A 16,726-nucleotide genomic window follows, 5' to 3' on the forward strand; every position below is an offset into this window, starting at 1 on the left:
GTGGAAGTTTTATGATCTATAGATTATTTGGTTTTATTTTATTTCTCTTTTTGGTTTAATAGTATTCTTTACATTTCTTTGAAAACTAGTATTTTTTCTTAGTTCGCTAACCTTCTATAGTTTTAGAGGCTAACCGTATTTTTACTTTGTTTTATTATTTAGTAAACTCCAAATTTATGCTTTACCTTGGAAAGGCATAGAGCTTTCGAGAACTACTATTGTTAATTTCCGCTTGTTTTGAGTTTGACTCGGTTACATATTTTATTTTCTGTTCGTTTTGGGATTCAATTTATTTATCAATATTGAATTTTGGAACTTTTATGATCTATATACTATTCGGTTTTATTTTATTGTTCTGTTTTGGTTTAATGGAGTTCTTTACATTTCTTTGAAAAACTGGGATTTTGTCTTAGGACGCTAACCTTCTATAGTTTTAGAGGCTATCCGTATTTTTAGTTTGGTTTAATATTCAGTAAACTACAAATTTATGCTTTACCTTGGAAAGGCATGGATCTTTCGAGCACTAATCTTGTTAATTTCTGCTTGTTTTGAGTTTGACTCGGTTATCTGTTTTATTTTCCGTTCGTTTCGGGATTCAATTTATTTAGCAATGCTGATTGGTAGAAGCTTTAGGATCTACAGATTATTCGATTTCATTTTATGGGTCTTTTTGGTTTAATGGAGTTCTTTACATTTCTTTGAAAACTGGGATTTTATCTTAGGACGCGAACCTTCTATAGTTTTAGAGGCTAACCGTATTTTTACTTTGTTTTATTATTCAGTAAACTGAATCTATAGATTATTTGGTTTTATTTTATTGCTCTTTTTGGTTTAATGGAGTTCTTTACATTTCTTTGAAAACTGGGATTTTATCTTAGGACGCGAACCTTCTATAGTTTTAGAGGCTAACCGTATTTTTACTTTGTTTTATTATTCAGTAAACTGCAAATTTATGCTTAACCTTGGAAAGGCATAGAGCTTTTGAGCACTGCTCTTGTTAATTTCTGCTTGTTTTGTGTTTGACTCAGTCATCTATTGTATTTTTTGTTCGTTTTGGGTTCAATTTATTTATCTATTCTGATTTCTGGAAGTTTTAAGATCTATAGATTATTTGGTTTTATTTTATTTCTCTTTATTGGTTTCATGGAGTTCTTTAAATTTCATTGAAAACTGGGATTTTATCTTAGGACGAAAACCTTCTATAATTTTAGAAGCTAACCGTATTTTTAATTTGTTTTAATATTTAGTAAACTTCAAATTTATGCTTTACCTTGGAAAGGCATAGAGCTTTTGAGCACTACTCTTGTTAATTTCTGCTTGTTTTAGTTTGACTTGGTTATTTATTGTATTTTCTGTTTTTGTTTTGGGTTCAATTTAATTATCATTGCTGATTTGAGGAAGTTTTACGATCTATAGATTATTTGGTTTTATTTTATTGCTCTTTTTCGGGTTTAATGGACTTTACATTTCTTTGAAAAACTGGGATTTTATCTTATGATGCAAACCTTTTATACCTTTAGAGGCTAACCGTATTTTTACTTCGTTTTAATATTCAGTAAACTGCAAAATTATACTTTACCTTGGAAAGGCATAGAGCTTTCGAGCACTACTCTTGTTAATTTCTGCTTGTTTTGAGTTTGACTCGGTCATATATTGTGTTTTCTGTTCGTTTTGGGCTTAATTTATTCATCAATGCTGATTAGCGGAAGTTTTACGATCTATAGATTATTTTGTTCTATTTCATTGTTTTCTTTTGTTTAATGAAGTTCTTTACATATCTTAAAAAACTGGTATTTAATCTTAGGACTCAAACCTTCTATAGTTTTAGAGGCTAACCGTATTTTTACTTTGTTTTAATATTCAGTAAACTGCAAATTTATACTTTTCCTTGGAAAGGCAAAGAGCTTTCGAGCACTACACATGTTAATTTCTGCTTGTTTTGAGTTTGACTCGGTTTTCTATTTTATTTTCTGTTCAGTTTGGGTTCAATTTATTTATCAATGTTGATTAGTGGAAGTTTTATGATCTATGAATTATTCGGTTGCATTTTATTGCTCTTTTTGGCTTGATGGAGTTCTTTATATTTCTTTGAGAAACTAGGATTTTGTCTTAGGATGAAAACCATCTATAGTTTTAGAGGCTAATTGTATTTTTACTTTGTTCTAATGTTCAGTAAACTGCAAATTTATGATTTTTCTTGGGAAGGCATAGAGCTTTCGAGAAATACACATAATAATTTATGCTTGTTTTGAGTTTGACTCGGATATCTATTTTATTTTCTGATTGTTTTGGGCTCAATTTATTTATCAATGCTGACTAGTGGAATTTTTATGATCTATAAATTATTTAGTTTTATTTTATTGGTCTTTTTTGGTTTAATGGAGTTCTTTACATTTCATTGAAAACTGGGATTTTGTCTTAGGACACAAACCTTCTATAGTTTTAGAGGCTAACCGTATTTTAGCTTTTTTTTAATATCCATTAAACTGCAAATTTATACTTTACCTTGGAAAGGCTTAGAGCTTTCAAGAACTACTGTTGTTAATTTCTGCTTGTTTTGAGTTTGACTCGGTCATCTATTGTATTTCATGTTCTTTTTGTGTTCAATTTATTTATCAATACTGATTTGCGGAAGTTTTACAATCTATAGATTATTTGGTTTTATTGCTCGTTTTTTAGTTTAAAGGAGCTTACATTTCTTTAAAAACAGGGATTTTGTCTTAGGACGCTAACATTCTATAGTTTTAGAGGCTAACCGTATTTTTACTTTTTTTTAATATTCAGAAAACTGCAAATTTATGCTTTACCTTGGAAAGGCATAGAGATTTCGAGAACTACTCTTGTTAATTTCTGCTTGTTTTGAGTTTGACTCAGTTATCTATTGTATTTTCTGTTCATTTTGGGTCTAATTTATTTTTTCAATGCTGATTTTAAAAAATTTTACAATCTATAGATTATTTGGTTTTATTTTATGGCTCTTTTTTTGGTTTAATGGACTTCAAATGTTTTTGAAAAACTGGAATTATGTTTTAGGATGCAAACCGTAAATAGTTTTAGAGGCTAACCGTATTTTTACTTTGTTTTAATGTTCAGTAAACTGCAAATTTATGCTTTACCTTGGAAAGGCATAGAGCTTTCGAGCTCTATTTTATTGCCCTTTTCGGTTTCATAGAGTTCATTACATTTCTTTGAAAACTGTGATTTTGTCTTCGGACCCAAACCTTATAGAGTTTTAAAAGCCAACCGTATTTTCACTTTGTTTTAATATTCAGTAAACTAAAAATTTATTTTTACCTTGGAAAGGTATAGAGCTTTCGAGCACTACTCACGTTAATTTCTCCTTGTTTTGAGTTTGACTCAGTTATCATTTATTTTTTCTTTTTATTTTGTGTTCAATTTATTTATCGATCCTGATTTTTGGAAGTTTTACGATCTATAGTTTCTTTTATTTTATTTTATTGCTCTTTTTTTTGGTTTAATGGAGTTCTGTACTTTTATTTGAAAAACTGATAGTTTTAAATTAAAGTATTAGTTTAGAGTCTTAGCTTAGAGTTTTAGTTACGAGTTATAGTTTAGTTAGTTTAGAGCTTTAGTTTAGAGTTATAGTTTGGTTATAGTTGGAGTTTTAGTTTAGTTTTAGTTAAGAGTTTTAGTTTAGAGTTTTAATTTAAAGTTTTAGTTAAGAGTTTTAGTTAAGAGTTTTAGTTTAGAGTTTTAGTTTAGTTTTAGTCTAGTTTAGAGTTTTAGTTTAGTTTTAGTTAAAAGTTTTAGTCAGAGTTGTAGTTTTATTTTAGTTAAGAGTTTTAATTTAGAGCTTTAGTTTAGTTTTAGTTTAGTTTTAGTTTAGTGTTTTTTTTTATTTGGAGTTTTAGTTAGAGTTCTAGTTTAGTTTTAGTTTAGAGTTTGATTTAAGAGCTTTAGTTTAGTTTATCTTTAGTTTTGAGTTTTAGTTTTGTTTTAATCTATAGTTTCAATTTAGATTTTTAGTTTAGTTTAGTTTTATTTTATTTTTAGTTTATAATTTATTTTAGATTTTAATTTACAATTTTAGTTTAGATTTTTAGTTTAGAATTATAGTTTAGACTTTTGGTTTAGAGTTTTTGTTTAGTTTTTGTTTAGAGTTTTTGTATAGAATTTTAGTTTAGTTTAGAGTTATAGTTTAGAGTATTAATTTACAGTTTTTGTTTAGAATTTTAGTTTAGAGTTATAGTTTAGACTTTTTAGTTTTTAGTTTCAGTTTAGAAAATTAGTTATATATATCTGGCAAAAAAATACAATGTTTCAAACGAACCCTCTTACGATATTCTGAGACCACTGGGTCGATTCTATAACGACCCTTGTGTTTCAGGAGTCGTTGTTAAATAATTTGGATAGAATTCGAACTTTAGCTTAAAGAGCTAGGTATTGAGGAGGGAAGAATATAGATATAGATGACAGTGCACAACTGAAATATCAAATACAAAATTCAACATTTTTGTACGGAAATACCAAAACCATAGGTTAGCTTAGGTTAGCTTACGTGCGCGCAGCTCTAAATTAAAACTCATAACTAAAACGAAACTACAACTCTGACTAAAACTCTTAACTAAAACTAAACTAAAACTCTGAACTAAACTAAACCCTATAAATTAAAACTCTAAACTAAAACTAAACTAAAACCCTTAACTAAAACTGTTAACTAAAACTTTAAATTAAAACTCTAAACTAAAACTCTTAACTAAAACTAAACTAAAACTCCAACTATAACCAAACTGTAACTCTAAACTAATACTCTAAACTAAAACTCTCAGTTTTATCACATAAAAGTAAAGAACTCCATTAAAACAAAAGAAAGAGCAATAAAATAAAATCAAAGAAACTATAGATCGTAAAACTTCCGCAAATCAGCATCGATAAATAAATTGAACCCAAACAGAACAGAAAATAAACTAGATGACTGAGTCAAACTCAAAACAAGCAGAAATTAACAAGTGTAGTTATTGAAAGCTCTATGCCTTTCCAAGGTAAAGTAAAAATTTGCAGTTTACTGAATATTAAAACAAAGTAAAAATACGGATAGCCTCTAAAACTATAGAGGGTTAGTGTCCTAAGACAAAATCCCAGTTTTTCAAGCATTAATTTAGAGTCTTCTTTTAGATTTTTAGTTTACAGCTATAGTTTAGATTTTTTAGTCTAGAGTTTTAGTTTAGAAAATTCGTTTTATATATATGGCAAAAAAATATAATGTTTCGAATGAACACTATTACGATATTCTAGTACCACTGGGTCGATTCTATAACGACCCCTGTGTTTAAGGAGTCGTTCTTAAATAATTGGGACAGAATTTGAATTTTAGCGTAAAGAGCTAGGTGTTGAGGAGGGAAGAATATAGATATAGATGACAGTGCACAACTGAAACATCAAATACAAAATTCCACATTTTTGTACGGAAAACCAAAACCATTGGTTAGATTAGATTAGCTTACGTGCGCGCAGCTCTAAATTAAAACTCATAACTAAAACGAAACTACAACTCTAACTAAAACTCTTAACTAAAACTAAACTAAAACTCTAAACTAAACTAAAACTAAACTAAAACTCTAAACTAAAACTCTTAACTAAAACTGTTAACTAAAACTTTAAATTAAAACTCTAAACTAAAACTCTTAACTAAAACTAAACTAAAACTCCAACTATAACCAAACTTTAACTCTAAACTAATACTCTAAACTAAAACTCTCAGTTTTATCACATAAAAGTAAAGAACTCCATTAAACCAAAAGAAAAAGCAATAAAATAAAATAAAAGAAACTATAGATCGTAAAACTTTCACAAATTAGCATTGATAAATAAATTGAAACCTAACAGAAAAGAAAATACAATAGAGAACACAGTCAAACTCAAAACAAGCAGAAATTAACATGAGTAGTGCTCGAAAGCTCTATGCCTTTCCAAGGTAAAAATAAAATTTTAGTTTACTGAATATTAAAACATAGTGAAAATATGGTTAGCCTCTAAAACTATAGAAGGTTTGCGTCCTAAGACAAAATCCCAGTTTCCAAAGAAATGTAATGAACTCAGTTAAACCAAAAAGGACAATAAAATACTGCTCGAAATCTCTATGCCTTTCCAAGGTAAAGCATAAATTTGCAGTTTACTGAATATTAAAACAAGGTAAAAATAGGGTTAACCTCTAAGACTATGGAAGGTTTGCGTCCTAAGACGAAATCCCAGTTTTTAAAGAAATTTAAAGAACTCCATTAAACCAAAAAAAGAGCAATAAAATAAAACCAAATAATCTATAGATCGTAAAACTTCCTCAAATCAGCATTGAAAAAATAAATTGGACCCAAAATGAACAGAAAATAAAATAGATAACTAAGTCAAACTCAAAACAAGCAGAAATTAACAAGATTATGTCTCGAAAGCTCTTTGCCTATCCAAGGTAAAGTATAAATTTGCAGTTTACTGAATATTAAAACCAAGTAAAAATACAGCTAGCCTCTAAAACTATAAAAGGTTTGCGTCCTAAGACAAAATCCCAGTTTTTCAATGAAATGTAAACTCCATTAAACCAAAAAAGAGGAATAAAATAAAACCAAATACTCTATAGATTGTAAAACTTCCGCAAATCAGTATTGATAAATAAATTGAACCCAAACCAAACAGAAAATACAATATATGACCGAGTCAAACTCAAAACAAGCAGAAATTAAACAAGAGTAGTTCTCGAAAGCTCTATGCCTCTCCAAGGTAAAGCACAAATTTGCTGTTTACTGAATATTAAAAAAAAGTGAAAAATACAGTTAGCCTCTAAAACTATAGAAGATTTGCGTCCAGAGACAAAATCCCACTTTTCAATGAAATGTAAAGAACTCCATTAAATCAAAAAAGACAAATAAAATAAAACCAAATAATCTATATATCTTAAAACTTCCACTAATCAGCATTGGTAAATAAATTAAACCCAAAACGAACATAAAATACAATAGAAGACCGAGTCAAACTCAAAACAATCAGAAATTAACAAGAGGAGTTCTTAAAAGCTCTATGCCTTTCCAAGGTAAAGCATAAATTTGTAATTTACTGAACATTAAAACAAAGTAAAAAATACGGTTAGCCTCTAAAACTATAGATGGTTTGCATTCTAACCCAAAATCCTAGTTTTTCAAAGAAATATAAAGAACTCCATTAAACTAAAAAGAGCAATAAAATGTAACCGAATAATCCATAGATTATAAAACTTCCACTAATCAACATTGATAAATAAATTGAACCCAAACCGAACAGAAAAATAAAATAGGTAACTGAGTCAAACTCAAAACAAGCAGAAATTAGCAAGGATAGTGCTCGAAAGCTCTATGCCTTTCCAAGGTAAAGTATAAATTAGCAGTTTATTGAATATTAAAACAAAGTAAAAATACGGCTAGCCTCTAAAACTATAGAAGGTTTGCGTCCTAAGATAAAAACCAAGTTTTGAATGAAATGTAAAGAACTCCATTAAACCAAAAAAGAGCAATAGAATAAAACCAAATAATCTATAGATGGTAAAACTTCCCCAAATCAGCATTGATAAATAAATTGAATCCAAAACGAACAGAAAATAAAACAGATGACTGAGTCAAATTCAAAACAAGCAGAAATTAACAAGAGTAGTGCTCGAAAGCTCTATGCCTTTCTAAGGTAAAGAATAAATTTGTAGTTTACTGAATATTAAAATAAAGTAAAAATACGGATAGCTTCTAAAACTATAGAAGGTTAGCGTCCTAAGACAAATTCCCAGTTTCCAAAGAAATGTAATGAACTCCATTAAACCAAAAAATAGCAATAAAATAAAAACAAATCGTAAAACTTCCACTAATCAAAATTGATAAATAAATGGGACCCAAAACGAATAGAAAATAAACTAGATAACCGAGTCAAACTCAAATAAAGCAGAAATTAACAAGAGTAGTTTTCGAAAGCTCTATGCTTTTTCAAGGTAAAGCATAAATTTGCAGTTTACTGAATATTAAAATAAAGTAAAAATACGGTTAGCCTCTAAAACTATAGAAGATTAGTGTAATAAGACAAAATCCTAGTTTCCAAAGAAATTTAAACAACTCCATTAAACCAAAAAGAGCAATAAAATAAAAGTAAATAATCTATAGATCATAAAACCTCCACAAATCACTATTGATAAATAAATTGAACCCAAAATGAACAGAAAATAAAAAAGATGACCGAGTCTAAATCAAAACAAGCGGAAATTAACATGTGTAGCGCTTGAAAGCTCTATAACTTTCCATTGTAAAGCACAATTTCGCAGTTTACTTTATCTTAAAACAATGTAAAAATACGGATAGCTTCTAAAACTATAGAAGGTTTGCGTCCTAAAACAAAATCCCAGTTTTTACAGAAATGTAAAGAACTCCGTTAAACCAAAAAAGAGCAATAAAATAAAACCAAATAATCTATAGATCCTAAAACTTCCACAAATTATTATGGATAAATAAATTGAACCCAAACGAAAAGAAAATACAATAGATGACTGAGTCAAGCTCAAAACAAGCAGAAATTAACAAGAGTAGTGCTCGAAAACTCTTTGCGTTTCCAAGGTAAAGCATAAATTCGCAATTTACTGAATATTAAAACAAAGTAAAAATAATGATAGCCTCTAAAACTATAGAAGGTTAGCGTCCTAAGACAAAATCCCAGTTTTTCAAAGAAATGAAAAGAACTCCATTAAATCGTAAACTTCCACAAATCAACATTGATAGATAAATTGGACCCAAAACGAACAGAAAATAAAATAGATAACCGAGTCAAACTCAATACAAGCAGAAATTAACAAGAGAAGTTCTCAAAAGCTCTATGCCATTCCAAGGTAAATCATAAATTTGCAGTTTACTGAATATTAAAACAAATGTAAAAATATGGTTAGCCTCTAAAACTATAGAAGGTTAGCGTCCTAAGACAAAATCTTAGTTTCCAAAGAAATGTAAAGAAATCAATTAAACCAAAAAGATCGATAAAATAAAACCAAATAATCTATAGATCATAAAACTTCCACAAATAATTATTGATAAATCAATTGAACCCAAAACGAACAGAAAATAAAATAGATAACCGAGTCAAACTCAAAACAATCAGAAATTAACAAGAGTAGTACTTGAAAGCTCTTATCCTTTCCAAGGTAAAGCATAAATTTGCAGTTTACTGAATATAAAAACAAAGTAAAAATACGGTTAGCCTCTAAAACTATAGAAGGTTTGCGTCCTAAGACAATATCCCAGTTTTTAAAGAAATGTAAAGAACTCCGATAAACCAAAAAAGAGCAATAAAATAAAACCAAATAATCTATAGATCGTAAAACTTCCACAAATCAGCATTGATAAATAAATTGAACCCAAAACGAGCAGAAAATACAATAGATGATTTAATCAAACTCAAACAAACAGAAATTAACAAGAGTAGTACTCGAAAGCTCTATGCCTTTCCAAGGTAAAGCATAAATTCGCGATTTACTGAATATTAAAACAAAGTAAAAATAATGATAGCCTCTAAAACTATAGAAGGTTAGCGTCCTAAGACAAAATCCCAGTTTTTCAAAGAAATGTAAAGAACTCCATTAAACCCAAAAGACCAATAAAATAAAACCGAATAATCTATAGATCGTAAAACTTCCACTAATCAACATTGATAAATAAATTGGGCCCAAAACGAACAGAAAATAAAATAGATAACCGAGTCAAACTCAAAACAAGCAGAAATTAACAAGAGAAGTTCTCGAAAGCTCTATGCCTTTCCCAGGTAAAGCATAACTTTGCAACTTACTGAATATTAAAACAAAGCAAAAATACATATAGCCTCTAAAACTATAGAAGGTTAGCGTCCTAAGACAAAATCCCTGTTTTAAAAGGAATGTAAACTCCATTAAACCAAAAAAAAGAGCAATAAAATAAAACCGAATAATCTATAGATAGTAAAACTTCCACTTGTTAATTTTGAAAAATAAGGACATAAGAGTGTACCCAATGAGCTCTTGAATCACCCCCCACCTCCCTAAAAAATATTAATGTTTTCATAAGTCACCTTCATTGTTTAATATTTTCACTAGCTAATTTGAAAGGAGCTTTGTTTCACTCCTAAGAAAATGATATAACTTTTTGACTTTATTAGATATCGCTAATAACACCTTCAATTCTTATGGAAATAAGCAAGATTGTTTCACATGCCGGTATATAGAGAACAAAGAAAGATTCAACGTTTCGTGAACGTCTTCAAGCTGTTTCTAGCCAATAACTTTAGCAGAACGGTCGAAAATGTGTTTGAAAAAGGACGTTTTCGCCGTGTCTTAATTTCAAAGTGTTGGTTCTTTTAATATTAGATTTTATTGGTGGATGTTTTTATGAATAGCTGATGCGCTAAGGTTCTTAAATAGAAATAGCTATAATGAGGAAACATTTTTTGGCCCCGGGGGATGGGGGTGTGCTGGGACCTTTTTTTAGAAAATGGGGTAATATTCTTAATGTCATATTTGATAATGTAAGGTAAAGACTAGCAGAATTGGATGTTGATAGCATCCGCTTATCTAAATCGTGAAAGATGAGGTCAATGTTGACGTTGTGATAATTTATTTCTTACATATTTTTAACTCTTAAATTGAGCCTCTACATTGAAAACTGGAAGTTGTCCTAAAAAAAAGTTGGAACGGTGGGAAGGGGTCTTGGGAGTTGGAAAGAGGTGGCCCCTGGAGGCTTAGTTCCATTGTGGTTAGAGTCATTGATGGTTCATACTCATAATTATCTCACTAATCCAAAATTGTGTACTTGTGTATCATAACGAACACAGAGTTTCACCCCAAATCATCCTCTTTAAATGTCTCAATCTGTTTCACCCAAAAAATCCCTAAAATATCGATTAATTTGTTTTGCCCAAATAATCCCCTAAAAGTAATTTCTTAATTTTCCTTTTTTTTCGTCATCCTTTTGCGATGTAACAGAAACCTTACGTAAGTCCATTGACCTAGAAATAGGTGTCAATAATATTGTCCCGTTCGTGTTTTCGACTCCTATGATTGACCTAGAAAGAGACACGTGATCCGGTCCCCTTACACACGCTCTTATCTGACAATGATGTAAAATTTCGTCTGTATCCATTAGGCTTAGAAACATCAAACAAGTTGACCAACAAACAGAACAGAACTATGAAACAACATCAAACCATATAACCAACAAACAATATAACCATCAAACCATATAACCATCAACAAACAGAACAGAACTAAGAAACTTACTAAGGATATTAAATCTCGTCCAGTCTTTTACCAAGGACATTAAATCTCGTCCAGGCTTTTACCGAGGACATGAAATATCTTCCAAGTTTTTACCAAGGACATTAAATCTCTTTCAGGCCTTTACCAAGGACATTAAATCTCTTCCAGAAATGGTGACCTCCTCCCTACTGAAGACACTCCATGCATCCAGGTTGTCAAAATGACATATCTTCAACATTTCAAGAAGAGTTTGGGACAGATATCAAGTTCAAACACTCAGAGATCGTTGATGGGGATGTCCAACTTAAGGACACTATTTGTCTCCCAGTGTTTTCTGGGTGTAGCTGCAATCATTCAGGAACGGCTATATTATTAATTTGAAAATTTCCGAAAATATGAAATGGGATGTTACTAAATGAAAAGAAACCATATGCGTTCAGGTTGTCAAAATTGCATGTCTTTAATATCTAAGGATTATAGGGGGGATCTTTTTTTAGCAGAAAACAAATTTGTCAGAATCTAAAAGGAAGGTGAATAAGTCTAGCCAGCGAATGCCCCTCTGTCTCCATTTCGGCTCACCCCAAATTGGTGCCACTGAATACTATGAACGTAGAGATTTTATGAGTAAATAACCCTGTTTTATCCCGTTTTTCCCACCCAATGGCTCTTTGGAAAAGAAAAAGTGAGTGTAAGTGTAGTATAAGCGTACAAACACAGGCTCGTTTTCTTTGATCGCTCTGGTGCGTTTATATGGAGCTTAAGGCCTAAGTTTCTAGAAGAATTCTACCAGACTTTGAATTACTGGTAATAGATTTTCAAACAAAACACTTTCGGCTGATTTGTGTCGTTCTCTTTAAAGTGTCAGTAAGACAGCCAAATTTGAACTTGGTATATAGCGTAAAGTAGTGATGGACGTGATACGCATACAGTTCTGAGCAGACCTACCAGCTAAGATTTTAATCGGGCTGAAACAGTAAGATGGTTTTTTTTCATTCCTATTAGTTTGTGCAGAGCTCATGCTCAAAGTTCCTGAAAAATTCTACAAAATGACGATTTATAACTTATTTCCAACCAACTTCTCTTAAAATCGCTTTTAGACAGTCCTAGATAAACTTGGCAAGTAACTTAGAACTTGGTTTTACGCTTAGGTCAAGTTTCATTTTATATTTGACTACCCGCTCTTATCAGACCTCTCAAGACTGGTGAAGCACCAGAAAATATTTTGGTCACCAGCAATATGCTGACTTTCTTCCTTTGTTCCCGTCGGTTTGCGCGGGGCTCGAGCACCAAACTTCTGGAAAAACCTACCCAATGAAGATGACTAACTCTTTAAAATTTTTGTTAAGATAGTTAAAACACAGAAAAACAGCGAATTTGCATGTTAAAAAAAATGTTGTAACTCGAAAATCTTTTGTTATTTTTACTGGATGAAAAAGAACTTTCCGTTCTTTCTTTCAAAAGAACCAGTAAATTATTTTTTTTTTTACTATTTCAACATTTGACATAGCAGCCACGGGTAAATATAAATAACGGCTAAAAAAATGGTGGGGCTATTTGGCTTCCTTCCAGACATACGCTTAAGGGATAACAGGTGTGACTTCAGAAAATATGTGAATTTTCAAACGGGATTTACTTCACTGCTTCATTTAAATTAAAAACGTTTTTCTCTCTTAGTTTCTTGTAAATAGAAAAGCAATGTGGTCTGAGAAATTATTTATATGTTGCAAATTTAAACAAAAAGCCTTTCAACAAGAATCTATAGGACCAAAATCTCTCTTTTCCTGTTCCATCCGTATAGGGCTAAACGGAAAGCAGGCCGTCCGCGGCTGGGGTGGGAGGCTGTTGTAAAGAAAGATTTAAGGGAAACCGGAACTCCCAGGGAGGGTGGAAAGAGGGAGGTTTCGAATAGATTGATATGGAGGAGTTTGCGTAGCTGTGTTGGCCTCAGGCAGGTTGGTGCTGTGGTGAGTTGTTAGTAGTAGCAGTAGCAATAGTGTCAGTCATAAAATAAACCTGAGAGCATGAAAAGACACGTTATGGATAAAAAAATATGAGCATATATGCCGTGGCTGCAATATTTATGTTTGATATTGATTCAATTTAGAAAAAAAAATCTTTATAGACAGTCTATAATCGCGCACAACAGTTGTCACGATATCGTAGTGCCACAAACATCAGCATGACTGCACAGTATTCTTCGTTTGTCTCAAAATTATTTGTTAAAAGGATTATTAGGTGTATGTTTATTTTATATTACGTTGCAACAAAGTGATAAGGAATCTTTTTAATATGTAACTTGCGAATCCAATTTAAGACATTGTTCTGAGTAAGAATGAAGGCCGTACTAGTGCTTTGTTTATTTGCAATTGCATCTGCTTCTGTAAGTATTTTTCACTGACAGGCTTGTTTCTTTAAGACATTAAATAAAAAAAAACAAGTTTTTTAGCTGAAAGTAAGGAGCAACGTTAAAACTTAAAACGAACAGAAATTATTCCGTATATGAAAGGGGCTGTCCCCTCCTCAACGCCTTGCTCTTTACGCTAAAGTTTTTTATTGTTTAAAAAAATAAAGTTGTGGAAAAGTCAAACTTCAGCGTAAAGAGCGAGGCGTTGAGGAGGGGACAGCCCCTTTCATAAACGGAATAATTTTGTTCGTTTTAAGTTTTAACGTCGCTCCTTACTTTTAGTTAACAAAAACTTGTTTTTCTTATTTAATTTTTGAACGTTTTTGAATTAATGCAGGTTTTGATTTTGGCTCACCGTACATGAATAATCAACACCAAATTTGCACATTAATTTTACTTTTATTTGGTTAAATGGCTTTCTTGAACGTTGTTTAATTTCATTTGCGAACGTTTTTATTAGTAAAAAATATAAGTAACTTACGAATTCATTTACGTAACGAACTTCTATATTAATATATTTTTAATACGGATATTAGGGGTTCGCCCCCTAGTCAATACCTCGCTCTTTACGCTAAAGTTCGAATTTTGTTTCAATTCTTTAAAAATGACCCCTTAATCACAAAGGCCGTTAATAAGAATAAATAGCTTTTATGAAAGTACTAAAAAATCTTTGGCTTAAAGAGCGAGGTATTGAATAGTGGTCGAACCCAATCATATACGTAATATTTTCTGTTTGTTTTAAGTTTTGATGTTGCTCCATACTTTCAGTTGAAAAACCTGTTTTGTTTTTTTATTTAATTTCTGGTCTTTTTTTAAATAATGCTGGGAAATCCGGCGCCCCCTTCATAGCAATATCCCTTCCCCCATGAAAACTTCCTTCATGTAAAGATCCTCCCACATAACCCCCGACCCATTCCCCCCCCACTACCAAAAAAATCCCCCCTGAAAACGTCTGTATACTTCCCAATAACCAATACTATATGTTAACATTGGGTAAAGTTCATAACTTTCAGCCCTCCCCCCAGGGACTTTGAGGGATTAAGTCAGTCTAAAAGACACAGTTATTATAATTTTGACAAAGCTGAACAAAAAGGCTATCTCAAAATTTTGATTGGGTGACTTTGGGAAAAAAATGAGCGTGGAAGGGAGCCTAGGTGCCTTACATTTTTTTGGTCACTTAAAAAGGGCCCTGGAACTTTTAATTTTCGTTCCAATGGGCCCTCCCACGATATTGTAGGACAACTGGGTCGATACGATCACCCCTAGGGGAAAAAAAAAACAAAACAAAAAACAAATAAACACGCATCCGTGATCTTTCTTCTGGCAAAAAATACATAATTCCACATTTTTGCAGATAGAAGCTTGAAACCTCTACAGTAGGTTTCTTTGATACGCTGAATCTGATGGTGTGATTTTCATTCAGCTTCTTTAGCTTTTGAAAAAAGTTAAACACAAAAAAAAGAAATGAAAAAAGTTAAACACAAGCTCGGTTAAGTGTAATTGAATAGGAGTTGAATGGAATGGGAGTTATATATAACTCCTGCGCCTAAGAAAATTTGGCTGATTTTTGTATATATACATATATAAACGTATATATATATATATATATATATGCGCGCGCGCGCGCGCGCGCGCGCGCGCGCGCGCGCGCGCGCGCGCGCGCGCGCGCGCGCGCGCGCGCGCGCGCGCGCGCATATATATATATATATATATATATATATATATATATATGCATATATATATATATATATATATATATATATATATATATATATATATATGCATATATATATATATATATATATATATATATATATATATATATATATATATATATACTATATATATATATATATATATATATATATATATATATATATATATATATATATATATATATATATATATATATATATATATATATATATATATATATATATATATATATATATATATATATATATATATATATATATATATATATATATATATATATATATATATATATATATATATATATATATATATATATATATATATATATATATATATATATATATATATATATATATATATATATATATATATATATATATATATTCAATTCAATTTTATTTATAACCTGTCAAAACAAAAAAGGGCGCAAGTCCCCTAAATGACAGTGTACATAAGAGAAACAAAAGAAAAAAGACAAGAAAACTTGTACACTGAGCAAAAATAAGCGGTTTTTACAATCACATTAATCGTAGACATAATAACAAATCATATTTCACAATTACAAGACAATACATAAATCAGAAGACATAAAAAAACCGCTTAAAAATAAAGAAGGCCAATCATGATTTAATTTACAGGCGGAAGATTGAAACTCTTTTATTCTTCGATTAATTATTGTCTAAGGGAATATAACCTTAAATTTTGGGACAAGAAAAAGTCACTAGTCCAAGGGGGCATATTTAACAGGAGTTTTGGAAATTTAAAGTACATCTGGTGAATAAGTTTTTTTTTGAATCAGTTAAAATTTGACAAAAAGAAGACAAAAAAATAATGGGATGAACATTTAGAATACTATAAAGTTTGGAAAGATTGGGATTATTAAGGTGTTTAACGTTAGAGACAAGTAACTCATACGCTATCTTTGTCTTTTTTTCAATATATTGGACGGCATTCTCAATAGTTCCCTTAATTGAATTTCCCATTGGCGTTTCCTGACAAATACTAATTCTGGGATGAGAGGTGAAAAACTTAGTCGTTTAGAGGGATTTCTCAGAGTGTCTATTGAGATTAAAATTATCAGCCATAGTTTCATTCTCAAAAAAGCTTAAGCCAATCTGTCGACATTCTAGTTTTAACTTCAGAAAGTGCTGTCACCCGCAATGCTACTGTGACTCGTATTCAGGACAATATACATAAAGAATGAGGCGTTTAAAACCCCGCAAGTACAGTTGGACTGGATAAGGCTTTAGACAGGGATGACTGAATTAGTAAAAAGCACGGGGGAAGTGAAGCTATTTTGCTTAGTGCCACTTATCAAACTGAAAAGATTTGAACCATACACTAAGTAGGCATAAAGACGTCTATGCATA

Source organism: Artemia sp. Qi Xiang Cuo, chromosome 14 (genome assembly GCF_049724085.1).
Source record: "Artemia sp. Qi Xiang Cuo chromosome 14, ASM4972408v1, whole genome shotgun sequence".
Classification (NCBI taxonomy): Eukaryota; Metazoa; Arthropoda; class Branchiopoda; order Anostraca; family Artemiidae; genus Artemia; species Artemia sp. Qi Xiang Cuo.